Source organism: Balaenoptera borealis (genome assembly GCF_965194805.1).
Source record: "Balaenoptera borealis genome assembly, chromosome: 11".
NCBI classification, from domain to species: Eukaryota; Metazoa; Chordata; class Mammalia; order Artiodactyla; family Balaenopteridae; genus Balaenoptera; species Balaenoptera borealis.
In genome coordinates, this window is record NC_138868.1 from 25445510 (window position 1) to 25467698 (window position 22189).

Consider the following 22189-nt stretch of genomic DNA (forward strand, 5'->3'; position numbering starts at 1 on the left):
CAATCCTCTCTTAATAGCCTGACTTGCAAAGCTAGAGTAGTGCAGAAAAATCCTATTTTCGAGTGCCAGAGCTGGTTTTCGTCTCTGCATTCCTCTGTAACACTTTTAATCTCCCTAGGCAGAAGGATGCCTCAGGAAGACTAAGGTGAAGATCATGTACTCTGACAAACTAAATATAAAAGCACATTAATAATTTTCAAACTATCAGTATTACCTACATTCCACTTGCCACCAAAGTGTCCTAATTAATACCCACTTACTCAGACTTACAATAAAATTACACCTGCCAAAGATCCAGAGACCCTCTCCCTCCCACAGTCCATCTTCTCTTCACTACAATGGTGATAATAGCTAACACTTAGGAAAATGTACTATGTGCTATGCAGATTATCTCATTTAATTCTCCCAACAGCCCTATGTGGCCAGTACTATTTTTTTTTAATTTTATTAAAGTATAGTTGATTTACAATGTTGTGTTAATTTCTGCTGTACAGCAAAATGACTCAGTTATACATATATATATGCTTTTTCATATTCTTTTCCATTATGGTTTATCACAGGATATTGAATATAGTTCCCTGTGCTATACAGTAGGACCTTGTTGTTTATCCATCTTATGTTTAGTTTGCATCTACTAATCCCAAACTTCCAATCCTCCCCACCCCTACCCCTGGCAACCACAAGTCTTTTCTCTATGTCTGTGAGTCTGTTTCTGTTTCATAAATAGGTTCATTTGTGTTGTATTTTAGATTCCACATATAAATGATATCATATGGTATTTGTCTTTCTCTTTCTGACTTTTAGGTTGTTTCCATGTCTTGGCTATTGTAAATAGTGCTGCTGTGAACATAGGGATGCATGTATCTTTTCTTTTTGTTTTTTTTTAAAATAAATTTATTTATTTATTTTTGGCTGCGTTGGGTCTTCGTTGCTGTGCGCGGGCTTCTCGCTGAGGTGGCTTCTCTTGTTGTGGAGCACAGGCTCTAGGCGTGCAGTCTTCAGTAGTTGTAGCACGTGGGCTCAGTAGTTGTGGCTCGCGGGCTCTAGGGCACAGGCTCAGGAGTTGTGGCGCATGGGCTTAGTTGCTCTGTGGCATGTGGGATCTTCCCGGACCAGGGATCAAACCCGTGTCCCCTGCACTGGCAGGCAGATTCTTAACTACTGCACCACAAGGGAAGTCCTGTATCTTTTTGAATTAGAGTTTTGTCTGGGTATATGACCAGGAGTGGGATTGCTGGATCATATGGCAACTCTACTTTTAGTTTTTTGAGGAATCTCCATGCTGTTTTCCATAGTGGCTGCACCAAATTACATTTCTACCAACGGTGTAGGTGGGTTCCCTTTTCTCCACACCCTCTCCAGCATTTATTATTTGTAGACTTTTTAATGATGGCCATTCTGACCTGTATGAGGTATTATCTCATTGTAGTTTTGATTTGCATTTCTCTAATAATTAGTGATGATGAGCATTTTTACATGTGTTGCCAGTATTATTATTCACCCATTTTACTGATAAGGAAACTGAGGCTAAGAAAGATGACCTGCTCAAGGTCATATATCTAGTAAGTGATAGAGTCATGAGCCTGAAGTTTGTTTTTTAGCTACTAGCCGCTTTCCAGTTTTTACCTGCTGGTCTCCACTGCTTCCCACCTGATCACCATATACAGAGTGGCTACATTCCTAGTCTGAACTGGCCAACATAACTTAATTGGAGGAGGTGCGGTTTCCAGGACCTTTCTTACCAACTGATATGTAGAGTGAAATCTGAGTGAACTTATTTATGGCAAAACTACAGGTGACTAAGTTAACAGATTTTATTGCTTCTAGAAATCTTGGCAGTGATAGATTAATTACCTTAAGTGAAGATACCAGCTTTAAAAAGCCAAGGTATGCTGCAATTAAGTTATAGTTTAATAAATCATTGCTCTGACCTTTATTCTCCCTTTGCCCTAATTTTCTTATCTATATTTTATCCTTTTATATTTGATGATTTTTTAAAGCGTCTGCACATCCCCTTGGGAATGAGGTGGGAAGAGTTAACAAATCTAATTAATAAATTAGTGAATCACTGTATTTAAAAGGTAAAATAGTAAAAAAAAAAAAATCTTGTATACCACTTTGTAGTTTTGTACACATTCTTTACCATTAACTTTGAACTTTTCAGAAATCAGTTCTCTATTCGTCTTTGTGTCACTAGGATCTGTCACCATTTATTCATTCAATAAATAATTTTGGAACTTTAGAAAATGTGATAGTACAAAAAGTTTGTTCTTAACGAGCTGACAATGTAATGGGTACTGTCAAGTCTATTGGAAGAGCTCAGTAAATGTTGTGGAATAACTCTCACTTCAGATCCACAAAGGAACCCTGTATGCAAAATTAAGATTTTTTTTTTCTAGTTTTTAGAAAGACACAGAGAGGCAATATGTCTTATTCATGGTGACTCATTGGAAAGAGAGAGAGCCAAGTATTCAAATACAGATATTTGGACCCCAAAGTCTTTGCTCTTTCTGAAGATTACATTAATATAAACCCACACAAAGCAGGTGGACATAGGTTTTTTTTTTCTCACCTGCCTAGTATTTCTATGGGCAGCCACTGAGGTTTCAAGGGAGGATGGAGGAAAAGCACACCTTTTCAATCAGAGGCCTATGTGCTCCTGGACATGTGATGTTACCCACGCCAAGCCAATCACTGCATAATCTTTCATCCCCTAACCTGGCAACTTTAAACAACAATGATTTATTATTTCTTATGATTCTGTGGGTTGACGGGGCGTTCTTCTGCCACATGTGGTGTTGGCTGGATTTACTCATGCAGCTGGTTTAGCTGGCAGTTGGGCTGAGCTGGAAGGTCCAGGCCATGGTGATTGATGACTTCAGCTGTGGGGCCTTGATTTTCCTCCACTGGCCTCCTTCCACACATATCTCATCCTGCAGGGCTGCCCCTTGTGGCCTTTCTCCAGTACTGTAGCCTGGGCTTCTTTATGGCATGAGTATGAAAACAGAGGCTGCTGGTATTTTAAAGGCCTGGACTCTGAAGCTCCTGAATGTCACTTTCATCACATTGTATTGATGGAGGAAAACCATCTCAGATTCAAGAGGAAAGGAAACAGACTCTGCATCTTAATGGAGGAGTGGTCTGCTTGCGGAGGAAAGGGGAGAATTGCTGGGGTGAGCATTTTCAGGGAACTTACCACAGAGCCCTCTCCAGGACAATTATCACACTTTGTCTCCCTTGGGAAAGCACAGATGCCAAGAATCATGCAAAGCCAGAGCTGCTGGGGCCATCTTTGCTGCCATGGAGAAAAAGCCCGTTTTTTCAAAGAGTGAATATATGTATATTATAACTGAATCACTTTGCTGTACACTAATGCAACATTGTAAATCTACTATACTCCAATAAAATTAAGAAAAAAGAAAAAACTCATTTGAGGACAAAGTCAGCCCAGAGGAAAGCAGAGCAAGAGGTAGAGAAAAAAAATGGTGAAATTCAGTTCCCCACTGAGGTGGAACAGAGAGGTTGTAGAGCTAAGTGGTTAAATGGCTCAGTACTTGGAGTCGTACTGCCCTGAGTTCTAATCTAGCTCTGCCACCTGTTAGCCATGTAAATTTGGGAAAGTGAATATCTATAAGCATCCGATTCATCATCTATAAAATGTGGACAATAATAGTCTCTGCCTTCATAGGAATGTTGTGACAATTAACTGTGATGACATTTGTGATGAGTTTAGCAAAGTGCCGGGCCCAGCATAAGCCCTCAGTGACGGCTGCTGTGTACACTGAGATGCACTTGGAACCTCTCCGCCCCAGAGATGCTGCCTCCTGTGCCGGGACCTTGAAGGTCGAAAGTGAGGCTCCAACCTTCACTTGAATTGGAAACCCTTTAACATATAGCAAAAGATCCTTTATGTCAGAAGTCTTCTAAGCAACACGTTCTTATTTCCTCTTTAAGCATATGAAGCCAAAAATAACAAATGCTTGGCTTTAATTTTGGGAAAAGAAAGAACAGTCTGTAAGTTTTATGTCATTCTTAGGAAATGTTAAGTCCTATGACAGACAACTTAGAGAGATGAAGAACCATACTACCATCACCACACCAAGAGAGGGGCACCAGTGGAACCTGTCACATTGCGTTTATTCCCATAAAGCTGAATTCAAATCGTATGTAGTTGCTTCTTAGAGGCTGGACAGATCTGGCTTTCAGTTCACCTTGACAAGCTAAAGGTCACTTGTATGACACGGAATACTTTCATCTGTTATGCACAATATATTTCCTTCCTTCCTTCCTTCCTCCCTTCCTTCCTTCCTTCTTTCCTTCCGTCTTCGTTGCTGCTCATGGGCTTTCTCTAGTTGGTGGCGAGCGGGGGCTACTCTCCATTGCGGTGCATGGGCTCCTCATTGCGGTGGCTTCCCTTGTTGCGGAGCAGGGGCTCTAGGTGCACGGCCTTTAGTAGTTGTGGCACGCAGGCTCAGTTGTTGTGGCTCGTGGGCTCTAGAGCACAGGCTCAGGAGTTGTGGCGCACGGGCCTAGTTGCTCTGTGGCATGTGGGATCTTCCCGGACCAGGGATCGAACCCGTGTCCCCTGCATTGGCAGGCGGATTCTTAACCACTGCATCACCAGGGAAGTCCAATATATTTGCATCTTTTATGCATCTCCGTCAATTCATAAAGTGACTTCTTGTCTCCTCTGGTCGTTACTGGAATTGTAGTCTAATTTTGCATCTGATGAATTAGTCTGTGGATCTCAGAAGTTACCCTTGCATCTCTCTCTCTTTTGTGATAAAATACACATAACATAAATTTGTCATTAGTGACATTTAGTACATTCATAATGTTGTGCAACCATCCTATCTAGTTCCAGAATACATTTTCTGTTAATTCTCTGTCTCTCTCTTAACCAAATATTAGAACCAGCTTCTTTGGTTACCTCAGTTTACAGACTTGGCCAAAGCAGGAACTAAAGGAATTACTAGAAGCCATGTGTCCTGATCCGACTGGTTTCACAAGGCTGAGGAATTTGCTGTGACTGTCAGCCGAGGACATAGGCGCTGCTGCCTGGAAACCTTGTGCGCTGTTTGCAAAGGGACTGGTCCCAGAAAGGATCAACTGCCTTTTGTCAATTGGGTAATTAGTATCATCTCTCCTGACACTTTTCTGGAATAAGACAAAGGTCTACACTTGGTGAAATATATTGTTGTTTTTAGATGTCTGACGGTATTCATGGACCATTATTATTATTATTATTTGCAGAAAATGGTCAACCTCATGAAGCGTTTCATGTGCCACGCATCATGCTGCCAATTGATTCCTTAATATCACTGTGGAGGTGGCCCCTTCATCAGCCCCGTCTTACAGATGCGAAAATGAAGCCTCAGAGAAATTAAACAACTTTTCCAAGAGCACACATCTAGTAAGTTGTAGATTCAACTCTAGTCTCTTTGACCCTAGAGCCCACGCACTTAGCTCATGGTGAATACAACCATTTTACTCCACAGTACGAGGCCAGCATATGAGAAACGCAGCCTGCGTCTCAAGAGCAAGAAGCATCACCAAAGCAGCAGCCTGAACAAGGAGAACCGTCTCCACAGAACTGCAAGGTACCGCATCTAACAGAAGTAATAACAGCTCTACCCCCTGTCTGTTCCATTCTCCACAAAGAGCTAACTTACGAAGCCACTTGAAAACCTGCTGTGGACCTCAGCCCTCATCTGCAGAATTTGCTCATGCCATTTCCATTTCGGCCTGGTGAGATCCCCGGGCCCCGGTTTTCATCCTCGTAGAACACTTTCCCTCCTTTTGGTTGCCTTTCTTAGCTCCCTATTCTGGTTCTCCACACTTCTGACTCTACCCATTTCCACATGCCACATGAGCTGGAGCCAGCATGCCCTCTTGGATCTGATCTTAACATTGACCTTGTAGGAACAGGTGAGAGAGGCTCAGCTTGGCTCCCCACCTCTGCCGCAGGCTCTGCCACACAGGAAATGAGACATCCACCGTCAGGACAGCGGAAGAGGACACCCATTCACCTTTGTGTAGAGCTTTGTTGTTTACAGAACATTTGAAAAGTATCCTTTAATGTTTATAAAAGAAGACAGAGCCAGTACTGTTTTCTCTATTTTTTAAAATGTCACAAACATTTCGAGTGTACAAAAGAAATACACCAACTAACAGGGACATCCATAAACACTGCCCAGATTTGACACATTTAATTTTTCCTTAAAGAAATAAAACATTGCAGATATGATTAAGTACTTTTCCATCCCGTTTCCCTCCCTTCTTCCCCAAAGAACCCACTGTCTTTAAATTGATTTGAATCATCCCAACCAGGTTTTAAAATTATATGTGTCTATTATCTATCTGAATCCATAATGGATATTATTACTTTGTATTCTTAAAACTTTTACATAATATCATACTATATGTATCCTTTTGCCACTTGCCTTTTCAAAGTTTTGCTTTTAAGATTTATCTTTATTGAAAAATGTATCTAAGTTCATTCATTTCACCTAATAGGTAGTGTCTCCCTCGCTTTCAATATGCATATACATAACATACATTACTTATCTAACCTCCTACTGATAGAAATTTATATAACTTTCTGTTTTGCACTATTTCAAAAGATACTGCAATGACCAGTGTTGTACATCTGTTCCTGTAGACATGTGCCAGACTTTTTCTAGAGCAAATTCCTAGAAGTAGAATTCCTGGGGTGGGGGGCGGTCATAGGGTATGTGCAGATCTACAGTTTTAGAAGACACTGCCACTGGCTTTCCCAAGTGGTTATACCAATTTACATTCCCATCATCTGTGTTTGAGAATTCACATTTCCCTTCATCCTTGACAATTCTTGGCATTATCAGATGTTTTGATTTTTATCAATCTGTTCACTAAAAACAATTTCTCATTGTTTTATCATGGATAGATTTTGAATTAATGATTCAAAGTCTTTATTATAAAGCCCACTGAAGTTTTCTGTTTCTTCTTGACTTAATCTTAATGATTTATAGCTCTCAAAAACCTGCTCATTTCATCTACATTTTAAATATCTTGGCATAAAGTTGATTATGATATTTTCTTATTATTTTAAAATTTACTGTAATTATGTACTTCTTTTCATTTCTGGTATAGTTTATGTCTCCTCTCTCCTTTTAATAGATCTCACTAGAGGGTTGTCTAGTATATTAATCTTTTCAAAAAACAAGCTTTTGGTGTTGTTGATATTCTTTCTTATTTCCTTATTTTCTATTCATTAATTTCTGTGCCTATCTTTAGTTCCCCCCACCTTTCTTTGGTATACACTCCGTGGCTCTTTGCTAATTGCTTTCATTGCATGATAAATTATTTATCTTTCTTTTTCTTTAATACATACATTTAAGTTTATAAATTTCCTTTCAAAAACTGCTTTAGCTGTTTGATATATAGTTCTTTGGTTGTTATTTTGTAGTAAATATTTAATAATTTTTATAATAATTTCTTAATTGATCAATGTATTTTTTAGAAAAGTGTTTTTCTAACTAAGTACAGTATGATGGGGTGATTGGTTATGTTTTTTCTAAAGTATTTTTAATTTCATTGTATTTTAGACAGATAATGTAATTTAAATGATATAAATTATTCTGTGTTTGTAGAGACGTCTATGTGACCCAGTTTGGGGTCAGTTTTTATAAATGTTCTATGTGTGCTTGAAAAGCATGTATCAATATAATGTTGAATTATTGAGCACAGAGTTCTGTATGTCATTTGATTAAATTTGTTCACATTTCTTTTCTTTTTTTAAAAACTTTTATTGGAGTATACCAAAAAAGAGGGGATATATGTATACGTATAGCTGATTCACTTTGCTGTACAGTATAAACCAACACAATGCTGTAAAGCAACTATGTTCACATTTATTTTCTTTTGCCTACTTTTCTTTTATCTGCTTTATCTATCTATTCTGAAAGTGGTATATTAAAATTTTGCAACTATGATTGGGAACTGTTAATTTCTTTTTGTAATTCTGTCCATTTTTGCTGTAAATATTTTAAGGACACGTTAGTAGGTACACACAAGTCCAGAAATGTTTATGACTGTCTGGAAATTACTCTTTTCATCATTTTATAATGATCCTCCCTCTTTCTAGTGATGCTTTTATTTTTTTTCCCTTAAGTCTGTTTTGTGTGATAATAATGTAGCTACATCATATTTCTTTTAGTTAGCTTTTGTCTGAGAGTTAGGTAATTTTAGTTTATTTAGTTAGATGGTTTTCATCCATCTAAAATGGTATCTCTTGTAAACAGCAAAGAGTATTTTCTTCTTTAAAATCTATCTGAGATTCTCTACTTTCCAAAGGAATTCAATCCCTTTCCATTTATTTTTATTGATGCATATTGGGTTATTTCTACTATCTTATTTTGACTTTTCCTACCATACTTTATTTCTTTTAACTCAGTTCCACTTAATTGACCGAGTTTTCTGGATTCTCCCACTTTTCTCTTCTACTCATTTGAAAGTTATATATTCTATTTTCATCCTTAAATTGATTACTCAATAAAAGGTGTAACTATTTTAACAAAGTTTAAAGTTAGTCAATAGCTTTACCTCCCTTCAATGCAGTATAAGGAACTTAAAACATTTTAACTGCAATCACCTGTCAATCTTCCAAGTGTTTGTTGTTTAGCATTATAGTTCTACCTTTTTTGTAAGCTACTATCTCTTTTTAATTATTATTATTTTTCCTAATCTATAGACAAGAAAACAGGTTCAGGAAGGTCAGGTAATTACCTAAGGCCATACATCTAATGAGTGGCAAAATCCATCTAGAACCCACCTTCATTTGGGAATGAAACATATACAGACTTGAATTCTTTGGGATATGCTGGCCATTTCACTGTATGGGTAATTTTTCTATGGCCAGCTTTAACGCACAACGAGTGCTATTGGCTATCTCCAAATATCTCTCATTAGTAAACCAGATAAAATGGGTGTTTTGCCCTTGGTTTCGCCTTAAATTGAAAACGGACTCCTTATGTCTTTTCCATTGTGTTTACAGAATCTCATTATTATTATAAAGGAGTAACAAATGACAGGTGATGTGCTGAGAGTGGATTAATGATATAACATAGAGGAGACCACTCCCTCCTTCCCCGTGGGAGCTGGTTATCATACAAAGAGAGCCATCCTAGAGACTCCTTACTTGAAATTTCAGTCTATATGTCCACCCATCCATCCTTTGATACGGGACAGTTTTATGGCTAAGGTTGGAGTTGTAATTGCACAAATTTCCAGCCTCCTGGTTCAGTCCTCTGATCATGTTTCTTACTAACAAGTCTGAGATCCCAATGAAACATATTTGTGGGTAGCTTACCACCACCTATTGTTATTGTAAGAAAACAAACAAAGCCCACTCACTGAAGGTAAAGAGTGCCATGGTGTCATCTCTGTTCATGAAAGACAGCCCAATTTTCAGTTGGGGAACAAAGAGTATATTTGAGGGTGAAAGGCTGGTGAAATAGCTTCACTGAGTAAATGCTCCTGCAGCAACGATTATTGCCTCATCACTCAAAGGTGAAAGGACAGGAAAATAAAATGGCACAGATTGCATCCCCCAGGTAACAGATGAGAGACAGAAGAAGAATATAGTTCAAAAGCTGGCAAGCACCCACGCGGTCCTCTGCAGAACCTGAAAGAGGCCGTCTGGACCAATTTTGGATTGTGCAATCGTATTGAGCACTCACACCCCATTTAAAAAACAAATCTTGATAAGATTTGGGGCAGTTTCGATGGATTCAGAAAGAAAGATTTGAGAAACACATTCCTCGCTGGCACTGAGAAGTATGGAATTAGTATGATATGTCTACCTGTGTCAGGCCCTGTGCTAAACACTTTACACACATTATTTTAAATTTTCCTTATTAGTCCTTTGAGGAAGGTTTTAATATCCTTCACTGACAGAATATAATGAAGGTCAGAGACCTGAAGTGACTTCTCTAAATTCACAGAGCTAATAAGTGGGATTTGAAACCAGGCCTGCTTGGCTATTACTCCATATTGCTTTTACAGTGAGATGACGTCTGTAATTTAGCAGTTTAAAAGGGTAAAAATGTGATTATAAGGTATTCGTTCTGGATTGATTCCTTTCCCATCTCCCTGAGCAAACGAAGAATTCTGCACAGACGTTTTTCTCTGTCTAAACTACGCAGTCCTGCAAGCCACGCCCCTACAGTCAGACTTCACCATTTAAAAATAGGCCTTGAGCCCCCTCTCACCAAGTCTCAGCCTTGAACCTCTGGTCCTGACCCTCTAGGGCTGCACACTGATCTGAATGTCAGCTTCTCCCTCCCCGTTCCATCTGTCCACCTCTATTTCTAGCCCCATTGCTTTTCTGCAATTTCTTTCCTCCCTTCCCTGCCTGGAACAGCCTGCATGCCAGGCTCAGCTTTCCTGGCTGAGGACATGATTTCTGTCCTCTGAGGCCGCTCTGGCTCAACACCATTCCTGGAACAACCTGCCTCCCACCCCCTCTCACGCCAATTCAGTGCAGTCTCCTCCCTTCCTCCTTTAAGTTTCTGACATTCATGAATGGAAATCCCCTGAGCAGCTCCTTTGTACCACACACCAAACCAAACACAGGGGGTGCAGATATGCCCAAGGAGATCATGGGGTTGGGACAGAGACAAACAAGTAAACAGAGTTCTGAAGCAATGCAATGAGTGTGTAAGACAGGTGTGCACAGGACACCCACGCTGGGTAACAGCGAGGTTGTCTCCTCTGAGGCTGCAGTGAGGATGCAAAGAGCCTTCACAGACAAGGCGAAGACTTACCTGAATCTAGAGAATGAGTAGGAGTTTCCATACTGTCCCACCAGCTGGGTTGCTATGGTTATAGCTGTAACAGGCGGTGGAAACTGGAGGAGTAAGGGTAGAAGGAAAGGTGAGAGAGGTGAGGAGGGAACTTCAGGACTTTCCATATCCTCTACTCAATCCTTTAAGGTTGAGGGGAAATTATATTCCCAACTAGAGTTTCATTCTTCTGCTGGTAGAGAGAAATTCCTTCTCTTCTTTCCATTTTGTAAAAACAAAATGGTGGTAGTGGGGGGGGATTATGTGAGTAATTACTTTTCCTATAATAATAACTATCATTTTTTTCCACAGGTAGTTACTGTGTGTTAGAGACTGTACTACATTCTAGAGGGTTCCCTCTTGCTGGGTACAATATTCTCAGTCACTTCCCAGATTACATTATTTGAGGCTCCACCTGCTGGTAAGAGCTGGAAGTTCATAAGTCTCGTCAACCTGTCCCCAGGGCTCCATCCGCCTTGCCTTTAGGCATCTGGAACCCAGGAGCCGTGACATGTGTCTTGTGGCAAGAAGTTCACACAGGTTTGATCCCGTTTCAGTGGATGGTCTGCAGTGAAGGGTACTGAGTGTGGTGGAAGCTGGTCATGGTGGGCAGTGGATTAAGCTGGTCATGGATTAAGCCCCAGTTCTCTGCTCCTGCTATAACCCCAGTTGCTAGAGCAGAATGTCTTATAGGGGGGAAAGGGGGAATTCTTTGAGGGTGAACTGTATGTCCCCCAAGGCTACACTCCCTGAGGGGGCTCACAGCCAAATCATCCACAGTTCTCTTTTATTCCCCAATGGGTAGCCACATTCACTGGAAGCCAAACTACTCCAGGAGGGTGGGGATGGGACCCAGCTTCTCGATAACTTTGTAAGATGGCAGCAGCAGAGCTGACGTGTAGCCCAATCCTTGCTTGAGATGCTGCAGAGGTAGGACCTCAGCTCACCAACCCCGTTCTTCACTAGCAGTTTTTCAAGGGAAGAAGATGCCTCTAGATTATGCTCATTGGAGAGACTCCTTGTCATTCCTAATAGAGTTGAGCCTCTGGGGTTATTGTTCTTAAAATACACTGGCCTCGAAGGATAGGCAGAACCAATGACAGCATCAAGCACTTAAAGGACCCAGAATCCCCATCTTGCACTCTCCTTTCTGGGTTTATTGCCAAGCCTGGCCACAAGTCCCGCATCTCTGGACTCAGTTTGTAATAGGGAAGAACAAATCTGACTCCATATTATCTGTTTCTTTTACTTTAACCTTTGTATTCTAATGCTTTTGCTACAAGTTTATCACTAAAGTGATGTTGTTTATAGCTTAAAGTATACATAAAGGCCCATCTCCAAGAACCCTGCCTCCCATGCCTGAGTGTTCAGCTAAAATACCTTTGTTTAGCTCACAGGAAACCTCCTGACCAGGCCCACCTGTGAATGGCTCCAGGAAAGAAGGAATTAACACATCTCCTCCAGAGTGTGGCTGGAACCAGGAAATATATGTAACAACTTATCACCTTTTTTACTTTATCTCCTCGCCTCCCACTCTTTGATCCATAAACGAAACTAGCATCCAAACCCGGGCAAGATGGTCCTTTGGGACAGTAGTCCCCCAGTTTCTCAGTCTGCTGGCTTCCCAATCAAGTGGTTATTTCTTGCCCCAACAACTTGTCTCTGAATTTATTGGCCCGTTGCGCGGCGAGCAGTACGAGCTTGGGCTCAGTAACTAGTTGGACCTGTTGCTTTTTCTGCTTCTGAATCCTTTTCCGAGTTGCCCACAAGCACCTCCATGTATCTCCCTAACTTCAACTCTCAGGGAGAAGGTTTGGGAATAGAGAAAGGAGCGAGACTTTTCCCTCCCAGAAGATCCCTGGGTTCCCTCTGCAAACTGGCCCCTCCCCATCCCTGGAGCCCTACATGCAAGGAGGGGCCCCTTCACTCAGTTAAACATCAGTCCCACTTTCCTTAGGTAAGGACGACTCCAAAGACCTCTTCAAGGGTAATCTATACCAAACTGCTGGCAGTTTCTTTCGCCCAACAGGAACGGAGAGATCTGAGGTTACCTCATTTAATCTTCACGATAATCCTATGAGGCAGGCGTTACTGTCATCCTCCTTTCACAGGAAAAACGCTAAGGCCCGGCGACATGAAGGAACTTGCCCAAGTTCTCCGTGGTCAGTAACAGAGGAGAGATTCAAAAGCCCTTGCACACACTGCCTGCCAGCCGTGGAAGAACTCCTCGTCCTCAACGAATAATATTCACCTGAGAATAAAGGGTGTATTGCAGTGAATGCTGAAATCAAAAATGGGCTGCATGTGGACCCACTGACACATGTTATTTCTGTTTGGCTTTGTCCTCTGTATCTGTTATGGGCTGAATTGTGTTCCCCCACCCCCCAAATTCATATGTTGAAGTCCTAAGCTCAGAATGTGACTGTATTTGCAGGTAGAGCCTTTAAAGAGGTGATTAAGGTAAAAGGAGGTCCTATGGGTGGTCATAATCCAATATGACTGGTGTCCTTCTAAGAAGAGGAAGTATTAGAAACTGTGGAAGAGAGTGGAAGACTGGGTCTTGCCACTCAAAGTGTGGTCTTAGACCAATAGCAAGCATTATCTGGCAGTTTGTTAGAACTGCAGAACCCCAGATACACTGAACCAGGATCTGCATCTTAACAAAATCCTCAGGCAGGACCAGCTGCCTGAAAATGCAAAGACCTAGTTTAAAAATTGGTAAGAATTTCAAGACCTTGGCAGCAGGGCATTAAGCCAAGTGTATGTATTGATACTACTAACAGGTCTCACATCTGTGTGGGCCCTGCCCGCAGGTGATAGGCATGCACTCCAAAGCTGGAGAAACATCGCCCTGGGGGATTCAGTGATGCAGCCCTTTACCAGAGGGATGGTTTTAGTGTGATTTTACCTTTTTTGCATTTTATCCTAAACACACAAAATTTTTGCATTATACTCCTTAATGCATCTATTCATCTTCCTATAAATAAAATGATATTTCCCCCCCAAAAAACCTGGAAGGAAACTTGACACTCCTGGATAATGCACCTTGTTTTTGTATAGTGTTGACAGCCTGTGGCATCATGCCCATTCCAGGAAGTACGTGCTTTGTGGGAAAAGCCTGGGGCTAGCCCATCCTAGGTGTGGACTGCAGAGCCCTTGATTAAATGTTTTCAACAGAATCACGCCACACAAGTTCATGTCCCCTGCTTGCAAGAAGCTGAGCATTCATGAGCTACCCCTCTGAACCAGTTATTTAAGTTCTCTGAACCTCAGTCTTCTACAGAGTGGGGGAGAAAAATAGTGCCTACTTCAGAGGGTTGTTGTGAGGTTGAAATGAGACAATACATAAAAATAAAACACAGAGACGGTTTCCTGTGGGGTTTTGTGTGTGTGTGTGTGTGTTTGTTGTCCCGTGGTGCAGCTTGCAGGACCTCAGTTCCCTGACCAGGGATTGAACCTGGGGCCCTTGGCGGGGAAAGCGCCACGTCCTAACCACTGGGACGCCAGGGAAGTCCCCTCCTCTGTGTGTGTGTTAAGTGCTCAGTAAATGTTAACTTACTATTTCATCTCGGAGACTAGGTTCTTGTTTCACTCTGAGGAAGGCAGGCAATGAGAGAGAGAAACAGAGAGGGTGTCACAAGGGGAATTTGCCCAGCTCCCAGACATGGAATGGCACTTATTCTAATGAGTTCATCTTGACCTGGGGTCTGGTCTTCATTCTACTGATGCAGAAACCTGATTTTTTTTAACTTTTTATTTTATATTGGAGTATAGGTGACTAACAATGTTGTGTTAGTTTCAGGTGTACAGCAAAGTGATCCAGTTATACATATACACGTATCTATTCTTTTTCAAATTCTTTTCCCTTTTAAGTTTTTACATAACATTGAGCAGAGTTCCCTGTGTTATAAAGTAGGTCCTTGTTGGTTATCTATTTTATTTATTTATTTATTATTTTATTTATTTTTGGCTGCGTTGGGTCTTCGTTGCTGCGCGTGGGCTTTCCTCTAGTTGCAGCGAGCGGGGGCTACTATTTGTTGCGGTGCGCAGGCTTCTCATTGTGGTGGCCTCTCTTGTTGCAGAGCATGGGCTCTAGGTGCATGGGCTTCAGTAGTTGCGGCACGTGGGCTCAGTAGTTGTGGCGCACGGACTTAGTTGCTCCGTGGCGTATGGGATCTTCCCAGACCAGGGCTCGAACCCGTGTCCCCTGCATTGGCAGGCGGGTTCTTAACCACTGTGCCACCAGGGAAGCCCTGGTTATCTATTTTAAATATAGCAGTGTGTATGGGTCAATCCCTAACTCCCTAACTATCCCTCCCCCCAACCCTTCCCCCCTGGTAACCATACGTTCGTTCTCCACGTCTGTGAGTCTGAGAGACCTGATTTTGTAAGCACCCCGAGAGTGCGGCTATAACTGGGGGTGGTGTACTTACACTACTGGACACTGGTGGTGGTGGTGAGGGGTGTGTATGTGTTTGTGTGCATGCGCGCATGCGCTAGTAGAAGTTACTAAATAGAGCAAATAAAAGTTTAGAGTCTGGTGAGGATGACCTTTCAGTGAGAGAAACTATTTCTACAAAGAGTTTGAAGGTTGCTGTGGGAACACCACCACCAGCAGTGACAAGACAGTCTCAAGGGGCTGACAGGTTTCAGCTCTGACACCAAGTCACCTTTGCGGCATGCATCTTGTGAAACAACCAGCCCCGTGTAGCACTGTGGAGCCCTTGAGCCTCAAGGGGGCGCTCTAAGCTTCAGCTCTAGGAACCAGGCAGGAGTCCAGCCAGGTGTTGTCTTTTGGATATAAGCAAATGCAGGGGACTTTTGGAGAGAACAAGGTGGGTAGGTGTGTAGGCTGTCCTTAGGAGAGATTGGATTAGTCTGGGCATGTGGGAGCTTGAGAGGTGTGTTTGGGGACATTGCTTGGGAAATGTTTTTTATCTTTCAAATTCTACCATAGAATATGATAATTAATGTGTGTGTATACATACATATATTTATATATATTTCTGATTATAAAGGTTAAAGATGTCTATTGTAAAATTTCAAATATTAGAGAAAGTATAGCTTTGAAAGCGAAACCCTTTGCTATTCCTTTCCACACCCCACTGCCAAGAAATAAAGCACTATTAAGAGTTTGGTAAGTTTGCTATGCCCATATTCATTAAATAGCTAGAAAACTAACTAACTAACTAACTAACTATATATATATACACACACACACACACACACACACACACACGAACACATGCATATGTATTTCTACATAAATATGAATGCTGACAATTAAATTCACAATGAAAACCTGAGCTGTAAAGCTGACTGAAAAGCTTGTGTCATGTTACCCACTGCATTCTCTTCCCATGAGCAAGTAGCACAGAAAAAACCAATTAAAGAAATTTATGAACTGAGTGTGGAAACAAAACAAGGGGAGTGAGTTAATCTTCTGAAATGTCTCTCAACTAGGAGCTCTCCCTTTCCCCCCACCAACACATCAGGGAACTAGTATCTCACAGAGCACATTTTGGAAAATGTTGACCTCTCTGCCTATGTCATTTCAATGTCTCCTTAAAGCAACAAATTATGGCTGGGTTATATTGTTCCTTTGTAAATTCTTTGCATTTGGGAGAAAATTAATAATTTTCTTTACCCTACCTATATTTGAAAAAATATATTTAATGATTTATTTATGATGATTAAAGCCATTATATTAGTTTGTTTTTTTTTAACTTTATGTCCTGAATATTCCAGAGATTGGATTTTTAAAAATATTTATTTATTTATTTATTTGGCTGCGTCGGGTCTTAGTTGCGGCTCATAGGATCTTTGTTGCAGCACGCGGGCTCTCTAGTGCCATCATATTAATTTTAAGCTCATGTTTCAAAATAGAGTGGGAAAAAAATAAATTTCCAGTAGCAGTTATTTAAAATAAACTGAAGCCAAAACCCTATTAATATTAATAAACCTTAAACTCTATCATTAGGAATGACTATAAGTCTATAAAATATTTCTTTAAAAATAATCATTAATCCTATATCCTTCATGTAAAACTAAAAGTGTGAATTGTGATTTCTTTTAGGCATGTAATACATAAAAAGATGACCAAGCTGTTCTTCAGCTCATCCACTAGAGGGCACCTGAGAGTCGTTCAACAAAAGCACTCGGGAAACTAAACTTAAAAATCTGAACTAGAAACGCAGACCTAAAGTGCTATATATAGTTTTAACACTTCTGGCACATGTCAGTTTGCTAAAAGATAGCCATACGTTTTCTTAATTATAGGATTTTGACACTTCTATCTGTAGACCAACACTCTTGAAAGAATTTTTGGATCTTGCCTAGATAAGAGGGTACTGTGTATTTTGCAATATATTAGACACTTTGCTTCTCTAGGGAAAATTGTGATATTTAAGTTTGCTATAAAAGGCTGGTAATTTTATTATCATAACCCCAGAATTGTTTCTCTGTTTTACATAATTAGTAATTACTTAATTGGATTCACCCTGAACGTTCCCAATAAAGATGCAGAATGTTATTTTTCCTTTATTAGATTCATCTTCTGCTTCTCACTCCCATTCCATGTTCCAGTAAAAGAAAATTACTGTACTGCACATTAAACCTAAAAATTGGAAATAGTCCAAATGGCCAATAGTAGGGAATAGGAAAGCCAACAGTGGTATGTTATGGCAATGACTATTTATATTAATCTATTAATTATAGTGTATATAAATTATAACACCAATTCAGTAGCATTAGAAATGCATTTACAAGGCTTCCCTGGTGGCGCAGTGGTTGAGAATCTGCCTGCTAATGCAGGGGACACGGGTTCGAGCCCTGGTCTGGGAAGATCCCACATGCCGCGGAGCAACTAGGCCCGTGAGCCACAACTACTGAGCCTGCGCGTCTGGAGCCTGTGCTCCGCAGCAAGAGAGGCCGCGATAGTGAGAGGCCCATGCACCGTGATGAAGGGTGGCCCCCACTTGCCACAACTAGAGAAAGCCCTCGCACAGAAACGAAGACCCAATACAGCCAAAAAAAATTAAAAATAATTAATTAATTAATTAAAAAAAAAAAAAAGAAATGCATTTACAAAAATGTGCTGACCATCCACTAAGGATTAGTCCCTGTGCTATGTGGATGATGAACAAGAAATAAGTCCTAGTTCTGGAGGAGTCCATAATTTGGTGTGGGAGGTATGTGTGTAGGTGTGAAGGGACCCATAATTGAATGCTTAGAGGGTAGGGATTAGGAGCATGAGCTTTGGAGTCAGAAATTCAGGCTCTCCCACTTGTTTGTTATATGACCTTGAGCAAATAATTTTATCTGTCTCTGAGGCTTGATTTTCTCATCTCTTATATGGGGATAGTCACCTACCTAAATTTTATTGTGAAAATTAAGTGGAATCATGAACATAAAGTACCTGGCACCTAGTATTAATTAAGGAGTCCAGTAAATGATACTAGTAGTCGTGGTTTTTTATCATTGTTGCTTTCTGCTGGTAGCAGGGCATCATTGTGTGATACCGTCTGTAATGGACTTTCTCAGCTGGCCACCCCCAGCATGAGATGGAAGCACTGTTCCAGGGCCAGACAATTTCTCTTGTCAGGGAAGCTTCAGTCACATCTTAACAGTCCAAATTTCTGGATAGCCCTGTGGTTTTGGCTGTCTGGCATGGAGAAATTCACTAAGAAGGGATCTCACCTCCCTTGGAGTGGTCTGTGTTTCTGTTTTGCTTTAGCTGCTTCAAGGTCCAGTGGCCAAAGTGGGCTTCTTCAGGTGAAGCCTTCCTGCAGTCCCAAGAGCCTGTGTAGATTGCTGCTCCCACGTGGGCTAGGAGGTGGGCGTCACTGGGAGATGGGCTTGGGGTGCAGGATGACAGAGGATGTATTGAATATTTCTCAAGCAAAGCTGTGAGTGATGCTGAAATCCAAGGAATCTGCTGAACCAAGAGTCAAATGAGGTCAAAAGAGTCATATGAGCTGAAGTCAGAAAGCCAGACAATGAGATCCAAATGGGTGGCCAAAGGCAGACGGAAGCTGCGCTGAAATCCAGGGTGTAGACCAGGAATTGGAAACCAGGGTGAGTGAGTGCAGAGGACAGCGAGTACATACTATTCTCTAACTACTGTTCCTGATACTGGGAACTTATATTCCAATAAGCCAGGTTCCCAGGCTGGTAAGTGCTATAAAGAGAGAGAGTTCCTGGGGTGGTGGTCTTAGCTAAGGTGGTATTCTAGCAGGAGGAGCAGCGTGGGCCAGTCTCTGAGGCAGGAATGACAGCAGAGGGCCATTGTAGCTGGAGAGTAGTGAATGAAGGGAGAGGGGGAAGGAAATGAGTTTAGAGAGGGAGGCAGGGGCAATACCATGTGGCGGCTTGTGAGCCATAATACAGAGTTTGGATTGTATCAACGCAATGGGAAGCTATTTGAAGTTTTAAACAGGGCAGGAGAGTTGGCACAATCTAATTTACACTTTAGAAAGACCACTCTGGCTGCTGTATGATGGATAAATTATAGTAAGACAAGAGTCTTACACAGGAGAATTCTCCGGTCCCCAGTAGGAACTGCTGGGTCAAATCAGACAAATATGCCCATGAGCTAGTCCAGTGGAAAATCTGTGTCAAATATCTATCTTTCCTCTCCAACCCTGAGGTTGTCCTTGTACTTAAACCAGGCTGGTAGGTGGGCCTCACCTCTTAATTTCTTTGCCAGGAGCGCCTTGGTCCTGGGATTTGTTTATTCAGATTTCCAAACCTGTGCAGATCAATCTAAAATTTTGAGAAACATAGCTTGAAGCGGCTAAAATGGGGCTTCTGCTACACACCTCATTCTGTGTTAAAATGAATGAGGAGAAACTAAAGTTTATAGCTTTTTAAAAAGTAAGAGGGTATGTAGAGAAGTGGTTCATTTAAGTAGCATTTCAAATAGACAGACTGGGTTAGTTATTTAAAGATAATAACTTAAAATCATATCAAAAAGAATTATAATAGTTGCAACTTACTGAGTGCCTACCATGGGCTAAAGCCTTCACAAATGAAACAAAACAATAATTATTGACATAGGAGTCTTTTTCCTCCTGCTGTGCATTTGAAGAGGATTCTGGTTCTGGGACTGATCCACGTGGGTCTTTAGATGCAATTGGTTATAAAAGTATTTCTTTATTTACTTCCTGGCAAGCTAGACATTAGCATCTCCACGTTTTGCAGGTGAGGTGACTAAAATTTATAGAGGTTGTATACCTGGTCCAATTGAGTAATAAACGCAGAATTTGAATTCAGGGCCATCCAACTCCAGGACTCACGTTGGAGCCACTCTACATGAATCACACAGGTATGGTGCAGTAATTGAGCGTGTGAATCATGGCGTCAGGGGATCTTGGATTTGAATTCTGCTCCATCATTTGCTAGCTGTATCATCTTGGTCTGGTTATTTAACATCTAGGAGCCTGTGTTTCGTCGTTTGTAAATTGGGGGTAACAATAGCCCCTCCTTCAAAGGTTGCTCTAAAGATCATGTGAGACGTGTTGCATGGACCTGGCAAATAGAAGGGGCCCAATAAATTGTTCGTTTTTTAAAAAATTATTTAATGTATTTATTTTTGGCTGTGTTGGATCTTTGTTGCTGCATGCAGGCTTTCTCTAGTTGTGGAGAGCGGGGGCTCTTCTTTGTTGCGGTGCACGGGCTTCTCATTGCCGTGGCTTCTCTTGCTGCAGAGCACGGGCTCTAGGCGCGCGGGCTTCGGTAGTTGCAGCACGCGGGCTCAGTAGTTGTGGCTCACGGGCTTAGTTGCTCCGCAGCATGTGGGATCTTCCCGGACCAGGGCTCGAACCCGTGTCCCCTGCATTGGCAGGCGGATTCTCAACCACTGCGCCACCAGAGAACCCCAAATGTTAGTTTTGATTATCATATACCATGCTGGCCTCTGAGAGGTGTTCTTTGGCATCTGTCTGAGCCAGTTTCACTGCCAGCATCAGAAACATATATCCAACCTTGGAAACATCCCACATAATAGATTGTGTCTGCTTAAGTCACTTTGCACTCTGCTTTGAACACCAGACATCTAAGAAGTGCTTTGGATGATGGTATTACTCAACTGCACGAGTGGGTTTGATAGCTTTTCCAAAGGGTTGGTTTTTCAGTTGTGCAATTGTAACGGCTTCATGGCAATAGAAAAGATTTATTTTTTGGACCCCAATCAACCCTCAGCCCCATTTCTCAAACTCCAGCTCTATCATAAGATGTCAAAATTGTGCGGTATTAACGTTTGGTCAAAGGTGCTAGCAGCATTTCACAGATGGAATGAAGAACCCATATTGTCCAAAATTGCTTTGCGATGCGTTCTGCCCTGAGCCCTGCTTGCCGTTTAAGGCCCAGTTGGTGGGAAAATTCAGCTACAAGCTCAGCTGGAAGGCAGTGGAAGGACAAAAAACTGATTTGCTCCCTTTTGCAGAAGCCTGGGACCTCGGCGTGGGGTGGAAGATGCGCCCTGGTAAGGAAAAGGGTCTTCCCCCCAGGTCCAAGGAGGGCAAAGGAGAAGATCGCCCATAATTTAAAAAAAATAAACATAATGCAGTCATTTTTGGATGGGGATGGCTGCCCATCTCCTAGAGAAGAAGCAGGAGTAGCGGGGGAAGCAGAGAAAAAGGGGGGGTTTTCTCTCAGAGGACTACCATTGTCAGTGGGGTAAGCTGCTAAATCAATTATTTCTAACTGGTTTTGGGGGCCAGATTTCTCAACATGAAGGGGAAGAACTGTGTGCTTTCTTCAGTTGGGGTCTCTTCTGACCAGTCTGTTCTCACTTACTTGAAGAAACGGAGGCAGCCTGACAGGGTATAAGAGCCCCACCTTGAGGGGAGTGTCTGTGTCTTGCAGCCCCGAGTGTCCCCGCTCTCCTTTAAATCTTGGTTGGAGTTGGACAGGCCTGGGTCAAAGAGTGGTGCAGCCACGTACCTGCTTTGGTGCCTCGGGCAAGTCGCCTGACCTTAGTTTCCTTATCTGTAAAATGGAATTAACAAAAGAACTTACTTCAGTAATACATATGTAATAGAAAATAAAAATAACATTGTAAACCCAAACTGACCATAAACACTTCTCCTTTTTAAGGGAGGTAGGCATGCTTCATATCAGTGAGGAAATATGTTTTTCCTCAGAAAGGGAGAGAGAGAGCGAGAGAGAGAGGGAACTAGTATGTGACTGGGTAGTAGGTCTGCTGTTTCACAGAGCACATTAATGGTGTTTGGATAATCACGGTAAAACTGGAGCTGAATTTGGCCATAGAAGCTGAAGAGGGCTGAGTTGCTCTAGCCAATAGTTTTGGGGGGGGGTGGTTAATAAATAGTTTGGGGGGTTTCCAGCGGCCAGTGAGAGAGAAA

General features: G+C 41.7%; 1 long non-coding RNA gene across 1 annotated transcript in view; it reads left to right on the forward strand.

Moving 5' to 3' along the window:
• The first annotated feature begins 1054 nt into the window (after positions 1-1054).
• LOC309606592 overlaps positions 1055-22189 on the forward strand; it is a 34761-nt gene continuing 13626 nt past the window's right edge. The window contains exon 1 of the long non-coding RNA XR_014231972.1: positions 1055-13087. This is a non-coding gene — a long non-coding RNA (uncharacterized lncRNA). The remainder of the gene's footprint in view (positions 13088-22189) is intronic.